Source organism: Dermochelys coriacea, chromosome 19, assembly GCF_009764565.3.
Source record: "Dermochelys coriacea isolate rDerCor1 chromosome 19, rDerCor1.pri.v4, whole genome shotgun sequence".
Classification (NCBI taxonomy): domain Eukaryota; kingdom Metazoa; phylum Chordata; order Testudines; family Dermochelyidae; genus Dermochelys; species Dermochelys coriacea.
The window spans coordinates 15490710-15510576 of NC_050086.2; the positions used below are offsets into that span (position 1 = coordinate 15490710).

General features: G+C 48.2%; 1 protein-coding gene across 15 annotated transcripts in view; it reads right to left on the reverse strand.

Annotated features, from left to right (window-relative positions):
• PUM1 (pumilio RNA binding family member 1) overlaps positions 1–19867 on the reverse strand; it is a 120921-nt gene that overhangs the window by 87262 nt on the left and 13792 nt on the right. The window contains exons 1-2 of one of the 15 annotated variants that reach the window (XM_043506203.1): positions 11841–11846; positions 9692–9696 (exon numbers count right to left, since the gene is read on the reverse strand). The exons of the other annotated variants lie outside the window; for them this stretch is intronic. The gene's annotated coding sequence lies outside the window, so the exon portion shown is untranslated. Of the gene's footprint in view, positions 1–9691; positions 9697–11840; positions 11847–19867 lie in introns of those variants that run through there. 15 annotated transcript variants of the gene reach the window in all.

Below are 19867 nucleotides of genomic sequence, written 5' to 3' on the forward strand. Positions count from 1 at the left end.
CCATGGTCTCATGACCTTTTCCATTAGGTGCTTCATAAGGTGAAGTTCTTGCCCTTCCCAGATACAGATAGGCAATGAACAGCAGATACTGGATTTTGCCGTGATGTGGGCTTCCCCAAAGCAGAACAAGCAGCATTGGTGGTCACTGATGATCAAGAAGGAATGCAAGCAGGAAACACAAATTTTGAAGCCCAGAGCCCGGTAATTAAATAGAGTACAGGGGTTGGGGAGACTAACTATATAACACGAACTGTCAGATAAAAACTTTAAAACTCAAGAATATAAAATCTATTTACTGATATCTAAATATATTTTCACTGATAAAGAAGAAAGCTGAAGCTTCAGAGACTGAAGGTTCCAATCCAGACAATGTGGCGGTTATAAAGAACTGGAGAGGCCGTCAGTCCGCCCCACCTTCTATCTCCATGGTCAGAGGCACTAAGTGAGCCAGAGGGCACACGTGGACCAACGGACATTGCTTGCGAAATTCCTCAGCTCTGGGGACAAGGAGTACATAGGTACTCCACAGAGGAACACACATAGGGACTAGCACTCAAGAAGAAAAACCCCTCTCAATCAAGTCTCACTTCCTTAGTGATTGCAATGTCATAATCCTATTAGTCTTCCAGGGTAGGAAAGACCTTAATTTCTAATGTAGGTCACCTTTCAAATAAAACATTAACATTGGTAAATCATTTAATTTTTACTAGAAAAATGTTAAACTACTGTCAACAGCCTTGGCGATAATACAAAAAACATGCACCGATTTGATTATATCAATGTAGTTAGAGCACTACAAACCCCAAGCACACACCTGTATCACATACTAAAGTAATAAGCCACACCAGTGTAAACTCAGCTTTCCACAGGTGCAATTATCTAGGACATGAAACCAGGGCAAATTTTTCAAAATGTCATCAGGGCCTAACAATTTAAGACTTGTCAACTTCCACAGGAAGTCACTGCAATTTACCCGTTAAGTGCTATTTCCTAGGCATTAGAGATAGCTGCCCCTAGTGCTAAACAAGGCAAATCTGTTTACTAATTCAACAAGTACTGTTTGTCCTCACCCAAATCATACTACAAATAGTTTAACATTTGTGACAGGGTCAGGCCAGATGGCTATAAGAGAGAAATCCTATTGGGATCGGGGAAGTGGGCGGGCAAAGCCCGTCCACTGCTAAAGGATCCCCTCCAGCCTAAAAGGGGGATCCACAGGACATAGATAGCAAATAATTCCGAGGGAGAACTAAAGAAACAACAGGGACAGGAGTGTGGTCAAAGGGTCAAACGAAGGGAACCGGACGGGGACACCGAGCAGAGAAACCCGGACAGCGCCCACTGCTCCTCAAAGGCGTCAAGGGAGCCAGCGGACGCCGCCCAGAGGAACTCTGCCCGGATGCGTGAACAGACTGAGGATCGGAAACAGGCCCCACAGTCACAGGAGACTCCATCGGCCAACCTCCTCACTCTGGTTTTATAGATGGCCATTTTAGCTAGGGCCAGGAGGAGACTGACCGTGACTTTGTGAGGCCTCGAATAAGGAGTGCATAAATAAGGTGGTGAGGGGAAAAGTGCAACCAAAACCATAATAAAATATTGGTGAGGAGCCGGAATAGGGGCTGCAGCCTGGCACACTCCAAGTATGTGTGTGCCAGGATTTCCCTCACGCCGCAAAAGGGGCAGGTGTCTGGGATTTAGGTGAACCGTGCCAAGTACATGCCCATGCTCACAGCTCCGTGAAGGAGCCGCCAACTGACATCCGCGGTGGGCCTCGGGACTAAGGTGAAATACAGGCTGGCCCACCGGGGCTCCTCACCCTCCAAAGGTGGCAGGAGGTCCCGCCACTTTGTATCGGGGCGGGACACGAGGGTAAGGGCATGAAGGGTGTGGAGCACGAGCGTGTATAGATGTTTTTTTGGCGCGGTTTGAAAGCAGACCAGCTGCATCTCGTGCAGCCGGCTTCCAGTGAAGGGGTGAGGGGGTCGGTTGGGTCCACAGGGCAAGGGTCCAATTAAAAGGTCCGGCGGGCCTGGGGTAGAGGGTGGGCGGGGCGTGCCATCGTGCAGGACCCGGTCAAGATAAACCCAAGCACCGGGCGACAAAGCGACCTTCACCTCCTGAAGTATGCACCGGGGAGTACAAGATCTGGAAAGCCCCATGCGCTAAGCGAGCGTAAGGGGATCCAGCCAGTCTCTCCGGTCATAGTCCAGGAGGTCTCCGACTCTTGTGACCTCTGCCAGGACCAACCTCTGGCACACCAAGCGGGACTCCGCCACCTGCACACGGAGCTGGGGGTTGTGTAGCAGGGGCTCCGCGAGGAGATCTGCCCCCTCAGTGGCCCCCACGGACCTGGTCGTTGAAAACAGTTTCCAGGTCTGCAGGAGGTCCTGGCAGAAGACTGGCAGCCCGGAGAGGTCTCGCGGAAGACCTCTCGGATGGAGATAAAGGAGCTACCGGTCGTATCGGAGCCCTCGGAAGCAGCACAAGAAGGCGTGCGCCAGTATGCTCCATGCCAGAATACCTGCACCATAAAGGAGCCTCTGCAGGGCCTGGAGGTGGAAGACATGGACCTGAGTAAGCGGACATTTCAGGCCCTGCTCTCACTCCTCCACGGGTAGATGGAGAACCCCTGCAGGGACCCAGTGCAGTCCTGACCAAAAGAACTCCAGAATTGATGTCCGGAGGTTGGCCAGGAAACCCGGGGCCAGGACCAGGGTGTTGAGCCGGTACCAGAGCATGGACAGGACTAGTAGATTAAGCACCAGCGCTCTCCCTCGAAGGGAGAGGCACCGGAGTAGTCCTGTCCATTTCCGGAGCCGCTCTGTCACCCCGCCCTCTAAATCTTGCCAGTTCTCCGGCAGAGAGGGATGCATGGCGGAAAGGTAAACGCCCAGATAGAGCAGCAGACCCGTGCTCCACCGGATGGCCTGAAGCGCAGGTGGGAGGGAGCTCGCCTGCCGCCAGTCCCCTACCACCAAGCCAGAGCTCTTGACCCAGTTGACCCACGCGGAGGAGGCTGCCAAATAGATGGCCTGGCAAGCCCCCACCCGCACCAAGTCACCCAGGTCGTGGACCACGAGGAGCACGTCATCAGCGTACGCCGACAGGACCAGCCGCAGCTCCGGCTCTCACAGCACCAACCCTGTCAACCTCCTTCGGAGGAGACAGAGGAAGGGCTCGATCGCCAGAGCGTACAGCTGGCCCAAGAGGGGGCACCCCTGCTGTACTCCTCGCCCGAAGCTGACCGGTTCGGTCAGGGTCCAGTTGAGCCTGAACAGACACTCTGCGGAGGCGTACAGCACCCGGAGAAAACTCACAAACTTGGGTCCGAAGCCAAATGATTGCAGAGTGCTCAGGAGATACCCGTGATCCATCCTGTTGAACACCTTCTCCTAATCTAAGGACAGGAGGGCGAACGACAGACCGTCCCTACACCTGAGTTCCAAAAGGTCCCGGACCAGATATAGGTTGTCGAAGATGCTGCGGCCCGGGACGGTGTAGGTGTGGTATGGGTGGACCATGTCCGCCAGCACAGACCCTAGCTGCAGCGAGATAGCACGGACTACAAAGTTGTGGCAAAAGCTGAGGAGCGAGACAGGACACCAATTTCGTAAATCGCAGAGAACCCCCTTCTTCGGCAATAAGGCGAGCACGGTTCGCCTGCACGAAAGAGGGAGGACCCCGCTCTGCAAAGACTCGGCCCAGATGGTGACTAGGTCTAGGCCAAGGACGTCCCAGAACATGTGGTAGAACTCCATGGTCAGCCCGTCCATGCCCGGAGATTTATTGGTGGGCATGCGACGGAGGGCTTCCGAGAACTCGGCCAGAGTGAGAGGCAGCTCTAGCCGGTCTCGCTCGCCCGCGCTGACCGTAGGGAGCTCCTCCCAGAGCACTCTGCAAGCGTTAGGATCGGTCGGATCCGGGGAGAAAAGGCTTGCGTAGAAGGCTCTCGCCCTCCCGCACATCTCCACCAGATCTGTGAGAGGGGTGCAGTCTTCTGCCAGAAGGCAGGTGACATGTTTCTTGGCCCCCCTCTTTTTCTCCAGGGCGTAGAAAAAACGGGAGCTGCGATCCATCTCCCGAAGGAGATGGATGCGGGATCGAACAAAGGCACCCCGGGCCCGATGGTCCTTGAGGGCCCGGAGCTTCTCCCGGCACGCTCCGCAGAGGGACGGATCCTCGGGGCTGGCGGCCAGATGACTCTCCAGCTCTAAGACCTCCCGTTCCAACAGCTCTATCACCGCATCCCTCCCTCGGCTGGCGCCCCGGGTGTAGTCACGGCAGAAGAGCCGGGCGCGCACCTTCCCTAGGTCCCACCGCCGCCGCGCCGAGGGAAAGGCACGCCACTGCCCTCGCCAGGCCAGCCAGAACTCCCGGAAGGACGCCACGAAGCCCGCATCCTCCAGCAAGCTGTTGTTGAAATGCCAATAGGCCGGCTCCAGCCTCTCCGCGCAGAGGGAGGCCGTCACGGTGGCTAAATGATGGCCAGAAAATGGGACCGGCCAGATGCTGGAGGAGTGGGCTCATGAAAGATGGAAGCGTGATAAATAAATGCGGTCCAACGGGGAGTGGCTCGACCGATGGGCCTCCACCAGGACAAAGGTGAACGTGGAAGTGTCATCCGGGCGGTGGTCGCGCCAGACGTCCACCAGGGAGTGGTGTTCGACTATCTCCTGGAGGACGGCGACGGCGGCCGGGCTCTGCTCGGTCCCCGAGTGGTCCCGCTCCTCAAGGGTGACGTTAAAGTCCCCTCCCAGGACCAGGCACTCCTGAGGATCCAAGGTGCCAAGGAAGGCGGACGCCTGCTGAAAGAATTGCACCCGCTCCGGGCTCGCTGCCAGGACATAGATGTTAACGAGGTTGACTACGAGCCCCTCCATGCAGACCCGGAGGTGCAGGAGGCGGCCTGACACAGCCTCGGCGACCCCCAGCACCTTGGTCCATAGGTTGGGGGAGAACAGGGTCACCACTCCAGACATATGAACTGTGAAATGGCTAAAGTAGACCCTGTCCCCCCAATCCAGCCACCAGCTGTTTTCGGCGGTCGGATCCATATGGGTCTCCTGCAGGAAAACCACAGAGTACCCCCCGTCCCGAAGTTTGAAGATGATACAAAGCTGGGAGGTATTGCCAATTCGGAGAAGGATCGGGATATTATACAGGAGGATCTGGATGACCTTGTAAACTGGACTAATAGTAATAGGATGAAATTTAATAGTGAGAAGTGTAAGGTTATGCATTTAGGGATTAATAACAAGAATTTTAGCTATAAGTTGGGGACGCATCAATTAGAAGTAACGGAAGAGGAGAAGGACCTTGGAGTATTGGTTGATCATAGGATGACTATGAGCTGCCAATGTGATATGGCTGTGAAAAAAGCTAATGCGGTTTTGGGATGCATCAGGAGAGGCATTTCCAGTAGGGATAAGGAGGTTTTAGTACCATTATACAAGGCACTGGTGAGACCTCACCTAGAATACTGTGTGCAGTTCTGGTCTCCCATGTTTAAAAAGGATGAATTCAAACTGGAGCAGGTACAGAGAAGGGCTACTAGGATGATCCGAGGAATGGAAAACTTGTCTTATGAAAGGAGACTTAAGGAGCTTGGCTTGTTTAGCCTAACTAAAAGAAGGTTGAGGGGAGATATGATTGCTCTCTATAAATATATCAGAGGGATAAATACCGGAGAGGGAGAGGAATTATTTCAGCTCAGCACCAATGTGGACACAAGAACAAATGGGTATAAACTGGCCACCAGGAAGTTTAGACTTGAAATCAGACGAAGGTTTTTAACCATCAGAGGAGTGAAGTTTTGGAATAGCCTTCCAAGGGAAGCAGTGGGGGCAAAAGATCTATCTGGCTTTAAGATTCTACTCGATAAGTTTATGGAGGAGATGGTATGATGGGATAATGGGATTTTGGTAAGTAATTGATCTTTAAATATTCAGGGTAAATGGGCCAAATCCCCTGAGATGGGATATTAGATGGATGGGATCTGAGTTACTATAGAAAATTCTTTCCTGGGTATCTGGCTGGTGAATCTTGCCCATATGCTCAGGGTTTAGCTGATTGCCATATTTGGGGTCGGGAAGGAATTTTCCTCCAGGGCAGATTGGAGAGGCCCTGGAGGTTTTTCGCCTTCCTCTGTAGTATGGGGCATGGTTGACTTGAGGGAGGCTTCTCTGCTCCTTGAAGTCTTTGAACCATGATTTAAGGACTTCAATAGCTCAGACATGGGTGAGGTTTTTCATAAGAGTGGGTGGGTGAGATTCTGTGGCCTGCGCTGTGCAGGAGGTCGGACTAGATGATCAGAATGGTCCCTTCTGACCTTAGTATCTATGAATCTATAAAGTAGACCCTGTCCCCCCAATCCAACCACCAGCTGTCTTCGGCGGTCGGATCCGTATGGGTCTCCTCTAGGAAAACCACAGAGTACCCCCCGTCCCGAAGGAAGGAGAGCACCTGGGACCTGCGGACACCCATCCTACAGCAGCGGGTGTTCAATGTTGCAATGGTAAGGGTGCCATGAGGAGGGCTGGGGGGGGATCCTTCGCGGCTCCCGGGAGGGACGCTCGCGGCTCCCGGGAGGGACACACAGCAGTCCGTGACCCACCCCGTAGGTGAGTAAGGAGTCATGGAAGAGGCGGGCCCGCTGGTAGGCCGTGGCGCCCTGCTTCCCGGTCCTTTTACCCTCCCCCATGAGGGCCCCTGCAGCCCGGAGGATTTGATGAAAGTCCCCCCATCGCTGGAAAGGAAGCTGTACTTTGTTGCGTGAGCCACGGACGTCTTCTAAAAACTCCCGCAACTCCTCTCACAGCGCATGGGGGGGGGGGATGTTTTACAGTCTTCTGGTTACTCCCCGATGGGGCCCTTGGTACAGCCCCGTGGCCCACCAAGACAGGCAGACAGGGTGCGGACCCGCGACGGGACTCCTGATGGGTTGGCGCCACTTGGCCCGCCTCGAACCCTGGAGCAATAGGGGGCAGCGGAGGGAGGATAGCAGCCCCTGGTGGGTCAGGACGGGTAAACACAAAGGCCGCTCCCTGGGGGTCATCTATTGGAAAAGGGAAGGAGACAGCCCCAGGGGTGGCAATAACATCTTGGGAGGTGGACGGGATAAGGACAGGGGCAGGGGCAGGGTTAGAGGCGAGATTCTGGGTCGGGAGAGGGCTCTCAGTGATGCCGGGCGCTGGCTCTATGGTGGCTTTGGCAGCAACAGCATCAGGAGGTGGACTCTCTTCTGTAGGGCCCCCTCCCGGGAAGGAGGTTGATTGCTCCTCACCAACGAGGGGTGCCCCTGGTGGCTCGGGTCCCGGCCACGTGGCACTGGCCGTCGCCTCAACAGGCTGGGTGGCCGTCAGCGGGGTGCCATCTGCAGTCGGGTTGATGGAGGAGTCCAGGGGCTCCTCGGAGGTGAGAGCAGAAGCAAGGGTTAGGGGGAGGGAGCATGGGGAAAGGGGGGCTGGAGTGAAGTCGCCCAGATCGAGGCCCGCTGGCATAGGGTCGTCCTCCCCCTAGGTGACTGGGGTCAGACCGAGGGCCTCGATCTCCTCATATATGGATGGAAAATCATTTTCCGCCACCCCAGGATTCTCCCCACCGGCACCTGACGTGAACGTCGCCTCGGGGCTCACTGAGGTTTCAGATGGCGCCAGGGCAGGGGGGGCTCCCTCGTGGGCCTCGGAGGGGAGGGACTCCTGTGGAGGGGAGACACTGCCTTCCAGTGCTGCCACGTCTTCCCCAACCGGCACCGGTGGATGGAGCACACCCGTGGGTACAGCGGAAGGCTCGGCATCGGTGCCCCCCTTCCTGATCTTCCGGGGGGCCTCCGCATCAGATGGGAGGGGCAGAGCTCGAGCCTTCCGCTTGCCCCGCTTCCGCTGGACTAGGGCCCAGCCCTCCATGGCATCATCCAGGGACTGGCTTGCAGGGGTCGTGTCAGGGGGCAGAGGCGATGGCTCAGCGAGTCGAGGGGGTAACGGTGGGGCAGCACAAGGGAAGGAAGATTCCTCTTGGGGCGGGTCCTCTCCCATGCCCGGCGATGTCCCTGCCGCACCCTCCTCCACAGGCCCCGCCAGATTGCAAACAGCGGGGGCGGGGCTCTTCCACTCGTCTGAGCATAGTGGAGGAGATGCCCCTTGAGCCCGAGCGGGGGCAATGGTGGACTGGGAAGGAGGAGGGGTGGTTTTGGGCACCGGGCAGCCAGGGGCGCCGGCGATGATGGGGCCGGTACCCTGCCAGGGCTCGGGGGTCCCAGATGCCCCTCCTTGCCTGGCCAAGGGGCAGTCCCTCTGGACGTGTCCCATCACCCAGCAGAGGTTGCACCGGGCCTCCCCCGTGGAGTAGCGCACCCGGTAATGGGCCCCCTGGTAAGGGACCAGGAAGGACCCCTCGAGCGCCTCTCCATCACGCGCCGCCGGTAGCAGTTGAAGCTGAGAGCAAGTGAAGGAGGGCAGGGTCTTTCCAGCCCAACGGGAGAGGGCTGATGACAGAGATAGATTTCCCCAGGGTAGAGAGGGCGGGTAACAAGGGCGGCATTGGGAAGAAAGGGAGGGACGGAGGTCAGGACCAGGAGGACACCCAGGTCCTCTAGCGGCTCAAGGGGGATGAACACGCCCCCTACTGCCAGGCCCTTCTCCACCGCCTCCTGGGAGGCAGCCTCCAATGCTAAGACGACGACGATGACATTTCCGTACATTTTGGAGGCTGCCACAATGGCCGTGGGCCCCACCACCCTCGCCAACGCCCGCACATAGGTCTCCACATGAGGCGAGGCAGGCACCAGGAGGCAATGGACACCGTGCTTTCTGATCATGGTGGGAAAGGGGCCCTGGCCGCTATAGATGGTAGTGGAGGCGGTGGGCGGGAGATGACGTTGCGGCAGGCGGGGGGGGCTGCCGCCACCTGGGCGTATGCCCTGGTGTTGGGAGGAGGCCATGGGGAAGTAGCGCAGGGAGTTGTAGCTGTCGCACAGCTGTTCCAGGAGGCTCTCTAGACAGCTGCAACCCACAGGACCCTGGGCTGGAACCCAGAGTAGAGGGTTCCCCCTAAATCCTCCCAACTCCTGGTCCCACACAGGAGGAGTCTACCTGGACTGTGAATTCAGAAAAACGGCCAAGCTGAGGATTGCCATGAAGCTCCAAGGTGAGCAAATCTCCCAATAAGTGCAAGACCCACCAAGGTAGAACAGGAACTTTGTCACACATTACTACTGATGTTGAAACTGAAAGAACTAGTTTCCTCTTGACTTAACACACAAACAGCACAATAATCTTAACCACTGAACACACTCCATGATGTTGTCTTAGAACTGGCTTAGTTGTACTGCTTTCTAACTATGTACTAGTCTCTCTCCTCTCAGGAAAAAAGGCTGCCCCATCATGCTGTTCTGTGGCGAAGTCACCTCCTCTGCTGAACAGAAGTAGAGTCAAATGGCCTGCCAACATCTGCAGAGATCTAAAACCCATGCCACCTCGTTTCTCTTCAAAACTGTACCTTCTCACTTCCAATGGCAGCAGAAAATGTCAGCTACTCTAAAGTACATTCAGCTATCTTTTCAATTTTAACAAAAAGGTATCCTAAGCTTTATTCTGTGAATTAACTGGAAGGCATCAGAAGTACACTACAGACAAATGCAAACAAAATAAAGACATCTGTTTACTTTGCAAAAGCCCTAAAATGTTTCTACCTGTTCTTATGGTCACAAAACTTTCAAGGCAGAAAGGTTGGAGGGAGGGATATCTGTGGAGAAGTTTACAAAGTTTAACTAAGTTAACAAACTTTGAGCACCACGACAGAAGCCATCATAGCCTTGTCTAGATTAGAGAAATTTGACAAGTTAGCCACCATATACTTAAGCCAGTAACATAATTTGTGTGTACATAGAAAAGTGCTCATAATGGTGCTCCGGTACTACAGCTACTGTTTAAATTACATTTGCTTCAAACATGGTTAACCATCAAGTGGTCCAAGAGAACCATGCCAATCTCCAAGTATGCAGTCTCAGTGTAAACTGAGTTCACGGGCAATACAGTTCTGCCATGAATGTCTCTCAGTGCATAGGTCACTCACTGCTTAGGTGTCTTTCTGATCTATTTTCACAATTCCACTGCACAGGGTTCAAATTGGCCAGAAGGCATACCTGTAAAAACAGCATTACATGTGCCATGGAGCTCAGTTGAGAGTTATTTTCACCATGATCATCATCTTTACCTACCACCTCTGGTCAATAAATTCGTCACATCACCATATCTCAGTGGAGACCATTATATAATCAAGTTGCCAGCTGATGAGAGGCAGACATTTTGGCACAACTGGTACAGCTCTGGGAAGAGATGATGGTCTAGGGCCAGCTAAGCTCTGTCATAGCCATATTTCACTCAGTCTATGTTAAGCAACTGGAGTGGCATCTCCATAGGTAGCAAACATATTTCACATAAAGGCATCTGATGACGTGAGCCGTAGCTCACGAAAGCTTATGCTCAAATAAATGTGTTAGTCTCTAAGGTGCCACAAGTACTCCTTTTCTTTTTGCGAATACAGACTAACACAGCTGCTACTCTGAAAAATGACTCAAGATTCAGTTCCAAGTGTAAAACGTCCTGATTACATGAGGAAATGGACCAAATCCCTTGGACTCACCCTTCCACAAGCCTGAGGTGCTATTAGATAGCATGGAAGCACCTCTTGGCTTAATCCTGAGGCAGAAGAAAAAATTGATTGTAGAAGTCATGCAGGCCAGGGAACCAACAAGCTGGACTACATTCCCAATAAAATGTGCAAGATGTCTTATTGAAGGTGTGGCAGGGGCCAGGGCAGTGGAGACAACAGGCAAGCTGAGGAATTCAGAAGAAATGGAGAGCAAAGGAGCCCTTTTCTATAGGCAGTGTGAGTCTTGCAGAATTTAATTTTTTTTTTAATTTTTTTTAACTATTTTTATTTTTACAGTTGTGGGAAATTAAGGGGAGAAGGGTTGGGGTTAGAGGTAGGACAGCACTGACAGTGGGACTGCAAGGGCCCAAGACACCTGAGAGTCAGGTCTGGGGGAGGCTGCGGTCCTGGGTTGGCAAACCAGAGACCCCCAGTCCAGGCTGCAAGGAAGATGACAAGCCCCTGGTTATGGGGGAAGCCACCCTGATGCAGAACAGTTCCTGTCCAGGGTCAGTCCCCGCAATCCTGACTGGTGAGTGAGCAGGGCCGTGACAGCAGAGCTGCAGAGGACTCCCTGCACAGAAGAAGGGAGAGTGCCACCCAATCCCTACAGGCGCAAGATGCAGGCAGGTACCAATGGGTATTTTTTCATCGATTTCAGTGTGTCAGCTGAAACTGATGTTTACTGACAGCAATCAATTTAACTTGAATTCTGACAAGCCTACCTATTTGTAGCCTTTGATTTTAATATGTACCAACCAGGGCAGAATTTGCAGACTCAGGAGCACACCAAAGAGATTGCAGAGTTCTTACAAATTCCACTAGCGTTTATAAAATGGCAGATGGAACCTCACAAGGGTGGAAATATTCACCTCTCCCTCTACCCCACAAGTTCCTATTCCACTGACCTCCAGCATTCCCCAAAGTCCCTGCCTCCATGGCAAAAGCAGCAGCTGTAACAGTTCATCTTCAGCACTTCCAGGACAGTTACTCCATAATTTCAAAATCCTGGCATTCCCCTATCTTGGTTACAAGGACTGTTATTCCCAGTCAAGGCAGAAGTGCCTGGCTTGGAATGTACTGTGTCTAGCTGGCCCACACAATGTGGCTGGACTTGCACTTAATGGAGGACAAGGGGAGGAGGAATGCAAAAAAGTAACAAACTGTAAATCTAAAATTAGGATAACGTTCTGCAATAAAAGTATACACTGTTCAGTATGGCACACACACTTTCCTTTCATGACTGAGTCAGTCCATATGCTGGATCATGGCACTTCAGTAGCATGTTGCTATTATCTTTCTGCTATCACAGGCCACGAGTTGAGGGTGAAAATGACTGTTAGTTCTAACTAGGGATGTAAATATCATTTTAAAAGATAACCGTTTAAACTACTAAAATTATATCATTTAACCGGTTAAAGAGAGAGGGGCCACTCCAGCCAGTGGGCCCAGCGTCGGGGCTGCTACAGCCAACATGCAAGGGTTTAACGGTTAAGATAGGTTAACGGTAAGACTAATATTTACCAGTTAACCATTTCATATTTTACAATCCCTAATTCTAACCCCTATTTTTCCCCAATCCTGAACAGTTATGTCTGAAAATATTTCATAAAGCAAGTCCTCCTGCCTTACAGTTAAGTTTTTGGGCAAGTCAAGTTACACCCACAGAAGCTCACACAACCAGTCCTCCAATATCATTATGCAAATATCTAGTGCAGATTTATCAGTCCTTCCTCTTGCTCTCTCAAACAGTTCCCTCCAGAGACGTTCTCCAGTCGGCCTATAATGTAGCCTGTATTACTCCATATTCCATGACTATCATCAGAGCACTCTCCATGAGTCTTCCCCACTTTTCTGGCATTAAATCAGCACCACCACCACACCTCATGTTTGTAAGAGCTGTGCATAAAGGCTAGTCATAGGTCCTTTATATTTCCATCCCAAAAAGAAAGCAGCTCCTAAGGCACTGGAATCTGAAATTGAAGTTGCAACTTGAGTGGGGTATTAAAATTCAGATGGGTGGGGTATTAAAATAATAGTTAATAACCATAGGTTGTGTCCCTTTCCCTATTCCCAAAAAATATCTACTCCACAATCGATATCTCAGAAGGGGGCAGGTGGATCAAACCCACAGAGATGGAACACTTGATAAAGGTGGATATCCAGGAAGAGGAAGAGCAGAGGAGATCTATTCATGGAACTGCCCAGAAATGGAGAGGGGGATTGAATCAGGAGTTTGAGGTGCATAAAATAAAAGGATCATCACTGAAAGGCAGAACAAGAATTCTGAAAAATGCAGAAAGGGAAGACCAGCACAGACAGGAAGACAAAGAAGTGATTCTGAAGCATTCAGATACTACAGTGATGAGGGCCTTATAACTACAGTAGAACCTCAGAGTTATGAACACAAGGGTTACAAATTGACCAGTCAATCACACCTCATTTGGAACTGAAAGTACATAATCAGGCAGCAGCAGAGACAAAAGAAAAAGCAAATACAATACATTACTGTGTTAAACGTAAACTACCAAAAAAAAAAAAAAAAAGGAAAGTTTAAAAAAACTGGCATAGTAAGGAAACTGCTTCTGTGCTTGTTTCATTTAAATTAAGATGGTTAAAAAGTAGCATTTTTCTTCTGCACAATAAACTTTGAAACTTTATTAAGTCAATATTCAGTTGTAAACTTCTGAAAGAACAACCATAACGTTTTTTTCAGAGTTATGAACATTTCAGAGTTACAAACAACCTCTATTCCCGAGGTGTTCATAATTCTGAGGCTCTACTATAGTTGGAAATATAGATGGTGCAGAGATATGTTAGGAGAACATGTGATAGTTGCAGTGGAAATTTGTAATGCGTAATTAAAGACAAAGAAAAACTGACTGCTGCTTTGACCTTGCAACTGGCCCCTTAACTATTATTATAGTGGCTGAAGGTATTACAGTTGCCCCAAATCTTCAGCTCCCTCAACTTTTCCTCAGGCACTCCACCCCTTAGCAAGATGAAAATATGTAACCTAATGAGATGTATTTCATGCACTTGTAAGAGAATACATTGCTTACACACTCTTCTACATGATACATTCCTTCTGATAATGCAAACAGGCCTGCAAGCGTTTGTATATAATCAAGTTTATTCTTGAAAACAAGGGCTGAGTATTTTGCACATCATTCACTCCTCCAAGAACTGTTCTTTTCATATTAATCCTTCTTAACACCATCCAATACATAACCCTGCCCAAAAAACAAAATGCCTGAATTATATAATTATCTACAAACTTCCACAAAGGCTAAGTATCATTATGAATTAAGAATATTTTTTTATACATAAAAATGAACCAAGCTACATCACACCATGTTCTACGAATTCCAGTCATTTCACTGCTCCACACAAAGTTCCTGGCCATCATTTTTAAAGCATGTGCCCAGAGCATTTATTTGCTCAAAGCTCTGCTGACTGTTCTAAGAGTTTCAAGTATAGCTACTTGCTTGTCCAGCTTTTCATAGGTTGACACCAGCCCAGCTGTCTTGGAAGACCACTGTTAATTGAAAATGTTAAGTCAACTTTTATGTCATAAAAATTAAGGCAGATAAAAGACATATATTAGTCTCTGAAGAAAATCACTGTGGGTCAAACATCTCCATCTTATTTTCAGTCTCCAGAATGAAGACCATTATTCTGTACCCCCTGAATTTTTGTCTTTCCAAGTTTCCACAACATACCCTAACTTGGTTTTTTTTGTTTTGTTTTATTGGGGGGTGAAGACAACAGAATGGGCAAATGGGTTCTATAAATAGTTACTGCAGAATTCAGGGAACTCAAGTACTTAAATTTCCTAATTATCTTTACCTTATCACCATGAACTCATACCTATGTAATACTATATATTGCCCTACAGACTTCCACAACAAGAGCAATCACTGGTGGACTTCCTAATCCCAAACCAGTACCCTATTAATCAGTAATTATCTAAGGTAGCCAGTTTACAAAGTGTAATTGCAACTTGCTTTTTCAAGTTGAAAGAAGTTCATCATGATGGTCTGGAACTTCAATGGCAGCATACCAGAGACATAGAGCCTTCCTTAGCCTTAAGTTATACAGCCATTACTGATCTTGAGAATAACTTTAATGTACCTGTATGGGATTGTGGTAGGACTCAAAAGCAAGATCCACCCACTAACAATTACCTGTAAAAACAGCACACTGCCATCTACCTGGATGGTGGATGCACAACTACCGCATCACAAAAACTTACATGAACCACTCTTTTCAGTCTCTGGCTCTTTGCACTTAATTCAGAAATATAATTTATACTACTATAGCATCTAGGAGCCTGTCATGGACCAGGACCAATCTGTGCTGAACAAACAGAACAAAAAGAGACGGTCCCTGCCCCCCAAGAGCTGCTCTGTTAGACAGCAGAAAACAGATGTACACATACGAGGAGTACAAGGAAACAATGAGATTATATTGGTCAGCAGGCTAGGCAGCAGTCTCAGCATACCTCCTTCATTAGTCAACTCATGACAACTTTTTAAAACATTCCAGAAGCCTTTCCTGTTAAGCAAGAAACAAGAACCAAGCATCCTGAACTCCATTTTGGGAAAGGGACTAGAAACGAGTTGGCAACAGGGGACTTGGGGATGTTTCCCTTAGGAATATGGCCTCTTCTCCCACAGTTCTCCTGTACCCATGATAGATCACATAAGGCCTTTTGAAATCTACCACAAGCCACTGTTTCATGGAGTTGTGCTAGGAATTTTGGGAAAGGCACTCAGAACACAGTCATTCTACAATAATGTAGCATGGGCACTAGCGCGCATATAGAGAAAAAATGCAAACAAAGTGCACCTGAAACATCATGATTAATGTGGACTAGTACTGTCAATACTCCAACCTGTGCAGTCCCACAGAGAAATTCTCTAGCAAAGACGAGGACCATGATGCTAAATGACACTTGTCAGTAAATCAAAAGCCAGAAGGTATACGTAGGTAAACAGGGCCACAAGCTGTCTTTTTGACCACTCTCAACAGTGGCTTCACATAACTTCTTGTTAAACCAATGTGAAAGCAGCATCAAATCTACTTTTTAGTTTCTTAATGTTTAGTTTAGCTCCTATATTTCTGGTGTCTCAGAATAAGTCAGTTTTCATCAAAATGACGGCCATTAGCAAGGAACCTGAATGCTAATTTAAAGTAAATGTTAATGTTTATGGCTAGCCAGTTGATGTAAACTTTGCATGTTGCATTGAGAAAATTTGGATGCTACAGTCTTTTCATATGAATTTCATTTAAAAGTACTGCAGTATGATACCAAGTCTCATTTAACACATGATCCTTAAGACAGTAATAACCTTAAAGAAATGTAATTTATGTAAGATTTATTTTCTCCCAGACAAACGAATGGTAAAACCACCCAGAAAGTCTAACTTCATCCAAAATCCCTTAGCCACATTTGATGGACTTCTCCCTTCGTAACAGGAATGCTTCCATCATGCCAGACACACTGCTAGCCACTTTTACATTTGCAAATGACCAGGAGTGGAACTTTAATTTTTTTTTGGCGCAGGGGTGACAGGAAGAAGAGTTAAAAAAAACAACAACAACAAACACCTTGAGAGAGTCAAATAATGTTTTTCTTTCCTGGAAGTCTTAGTACAGACTTTTTGCTTCATAAATAAATAATTAGATCTTCCTGAAAATTTTATGTATTCTTTCCCTATTAGGGCCAGGGGAGCTTCAGGGTTTGTTTTTTCTTTGGTGGCGGAGGATATTAAATGAGAGATCGAATTTCTGCATTTATCAGTGGTAAGGATTTCTGAACGGGACTTAAACTGCCATCTATTTCCACTGATGTTGCATTAAATATAGCATCCAAGGATAATCTAAACTAGAGAGTCTCACTGTGTAGTTGCTGTAAGCAAAGTTCATTGCACACACATGGGGCTGTTTCATTCCCAACACCACGCCACCTCCTATCCCCCTCTATTTCAGGGACTTCCTGCAAACTCCCCAATAGGGGTACTGTATGAATCCCCTCCATGGTACTTTGTATGCACCCCCATTCCCTTCCTTCTGCCCTCATTTCCACTTCCTTCCCACTATTCTTATTTATCTTCTTTCTGCTAGAGTGAGAAGTCATTTGGGGTGTCTGTTTGCAATTTCTCAAGAAGACAGTACAAAAGGAATAAATGCAAACTATAACAATGCGAAGGAAAGACAGGAAGAGGCCAATATAACTGCCTCAGAAGCTCTTTAATGACCTGAAAATCAAAACGGAATCCTGAAAAAAAAAAAAAAAAAAAGTGTAAACATGGATGCATTGCTAAGGAAGAGTACAAAAGAATAGCACAAATATGTAGAAAAACACCAGAAAGGGTAAGGGAAAAAATGAGTTATAACTCGCAAGGGATATAAAAAAAGCAGTAAGATGAGATTCTTTAAATACATTAGGTGCAAAAGAAAGACTAAGGAAAGCATAGGTCCTCTACTTAGCAGGGAAGGAGAGCTAATAACTGTTGACATCAAGAAGGCTGAGGTCTTTAACACCTATTTTGCTTCAGTCTCCACTAAAAAAGTTAAAAGTGACCAGATACACCCCACAATTAATATTAACAAGAGGGAAGAAACACAAGCCAAAAATAGGGAAAGGACAGGTTAAAAAATATTTAAATTAGATTTATTCAAGTCTGCAGGGCCTGATGAAATCTGTCTTAGAGTAGAGTAATTAAGGAACTAGTTGAAGCAATCTCAGAACTGTCAGCTATTTGAGAACTCATGCAGGGCAGGCGAAGTCCCAGAAGACTGGAGAAGGACAAACATAATATCTATCTTTAACAAGGGAAACTAAGAGGACCAGGGAATTCTAGACCAATCAGCCTAACTTCAGTACCTGGAAAGCTACTGGAACAAATTATTGAATAAGCACTTACAGGATAATAGGGTTAAGGAACAGCCAGCATAGATTTGCCAAGAACAAATCATGACAAACCAATCTAATTTCCCTCTTTGACAGGGTTACTGGCCTAGTGGATGGGTGGGAACAATAGATGTAATATTTCAATTGCATTAAGGCTTTTGACACAAACCCACATGACAGTGTCATAAGCAAACTAGGGAAATGTGGTCCTGATGAATTCCTATGAAGTGGGTGCATAATGTTGAAAGACTATACTCAAAGAGCAGTTACCAATAGTTCACTGCGAGGGCGTATCTAGTGTAGCCCCTCAGGCGTCAGTCCTGGATCTGATATTAGTATTTTCACAAACATCTTGGATAACGGAGTGAAGAATATGCTTATAAAAATCTGCAGATGACACCAAGCTGGGAGGGGTTGCAAGCACTTTGAAGGACAGGATCAGAATCCAAAGTGACCTTGACAAATTAGAGAATTGGTCTTAAATCAACAAGATGAAATTCAATGAAGTACAAGTGCAAAATACTTCACTTAGGAAGAAAAAAAATAATTCAATACACAATTACAACATGAGGAATAACCAGACAGGTGGTGGTAGTGCTGAAAAGGATCTGGATCAGAAATTGAATATGAGCCAACAATCTAATGCAGTTGCAAAAAAGACTAATCTTATTCTGGGGTGTATTAACAGGTGTGTTGTATGGAAGACATGGGAGGTAATTATCCCGCTTTACTCAGCACTGGTGAGGCCTCAGCTGCAGTATTGTGTCCAATACTGGGCACCTAAAAGGTTTAGAAAACTTTATCTGTAAGGCAAGGTTAAGAAACTGAGCATGTTTAGCCTTGAGAAAAGAAAACTGATGGGGGACCTGATAATCTTCAAATAGAGTAGGGCAGTGGTTCTCCAACTTGTTCCGTCGCTTGTGCAGGGAAAGCCCCTGGCAGGCCAGGCCGGTTTGTTTACCTGCAGCATCCGCAGGTTCGGCTGATCGCGGCTCCCAGTGGCGGCGATTCGCTGCTCCAGGCCAATGGGAGCTGCTGGAAGCAGCGCGGGCCAAGGGACATACTGGCCATCGCTTCCAGCAGCTCCCATTGGCCTGGTGCAGTGAACCGCGGCCACTGGGAGCCGCGATCGGCCGAACCTGCGGATGCAGCAGGTAAACGAACTGGCCCGGCCACCAGGGGCTTTCCCTGCACAAGCGGCGGAACAAGTTTGGGAACCACTGGAGTAGGGTAAACTGGATGGTGATCAATTGTTCTCCATGTCCACTGAAGGTAGGCCAAACAGCAATGGACTTAACCTGCAGCAAGGGAGATTTAGGTTCAATATTAAGAAAAACTTTCTAACTATAGGGGTAGTTAAGCTCTGGAATATACTTCCAAGGGAGGCTGTAGAATCCCCATCATAGGAGGTTTTTAAGAATAGGCTGGACAAACACCTGTCAGGAATAGTCTAGGAGATTGACTTGGTCTTGACTGAGTGCAGGAGTCTAGACTGGATGGCCTCTCGAGATCCCTTCCAGCCCTACATGTCTATGATTTTAAACTGCATGGGGGGGGGGGGGGGATGAGCAGAACTGAGATAGGGATACTGTTATGCTGGAAGTCATTAATGGCTACCATCACCCAGTTCTTCATTACATCCAACAGAGAAATGCCATGGCATCGAGCATAAGGCCTTGCATCACTTGGCCGCTCAAAGCAATCAATCTGAATTACAACTCCAATTGATATGTTCTTTCTTGAATCATTGATGATATTGGCCCCAATCTTGAAAAGACAGAGAGAGCTGCACTAATTTCAGTAAGACTCTGCACAAGCTTGGTAGTCCACTTATACAGATTGCTTGGCAGGTTCAAGACCAGACACAGTAGATTTATCAGGGCAATAACCTCAGGTGAAATCTTGGCCCAACAGCTATCAAAGGCAAAATTCCCATTGAAGTAAGGGTGGCCAGGAATACATCCCATGTGTCTTAAGTACACTTCTTGGTGCTACATAAAACAGTCTATCTTCAGCATTGGAATAAACTGTAGCACCAGTTTTCTATTTTTTATTCCTGGAAAGTAATAAAGAGTAAAGAGTTCTTTTGTTATCTGTCTGGATGGATAAAATATTTGATTTCTGTTTTTATGATTAATAGTTTATTTTAAGATTTGGAGGTACCTGAGTTTGGCCTTCTCACTTACCTCTGTGGTGTAATCACACAAGCAGATGCTCAGCCCAAGAAATAGTATCCCTAATACTGCTACTTTTGACCTATATACATTTGTATGACAATCACTACACTACCCAAGT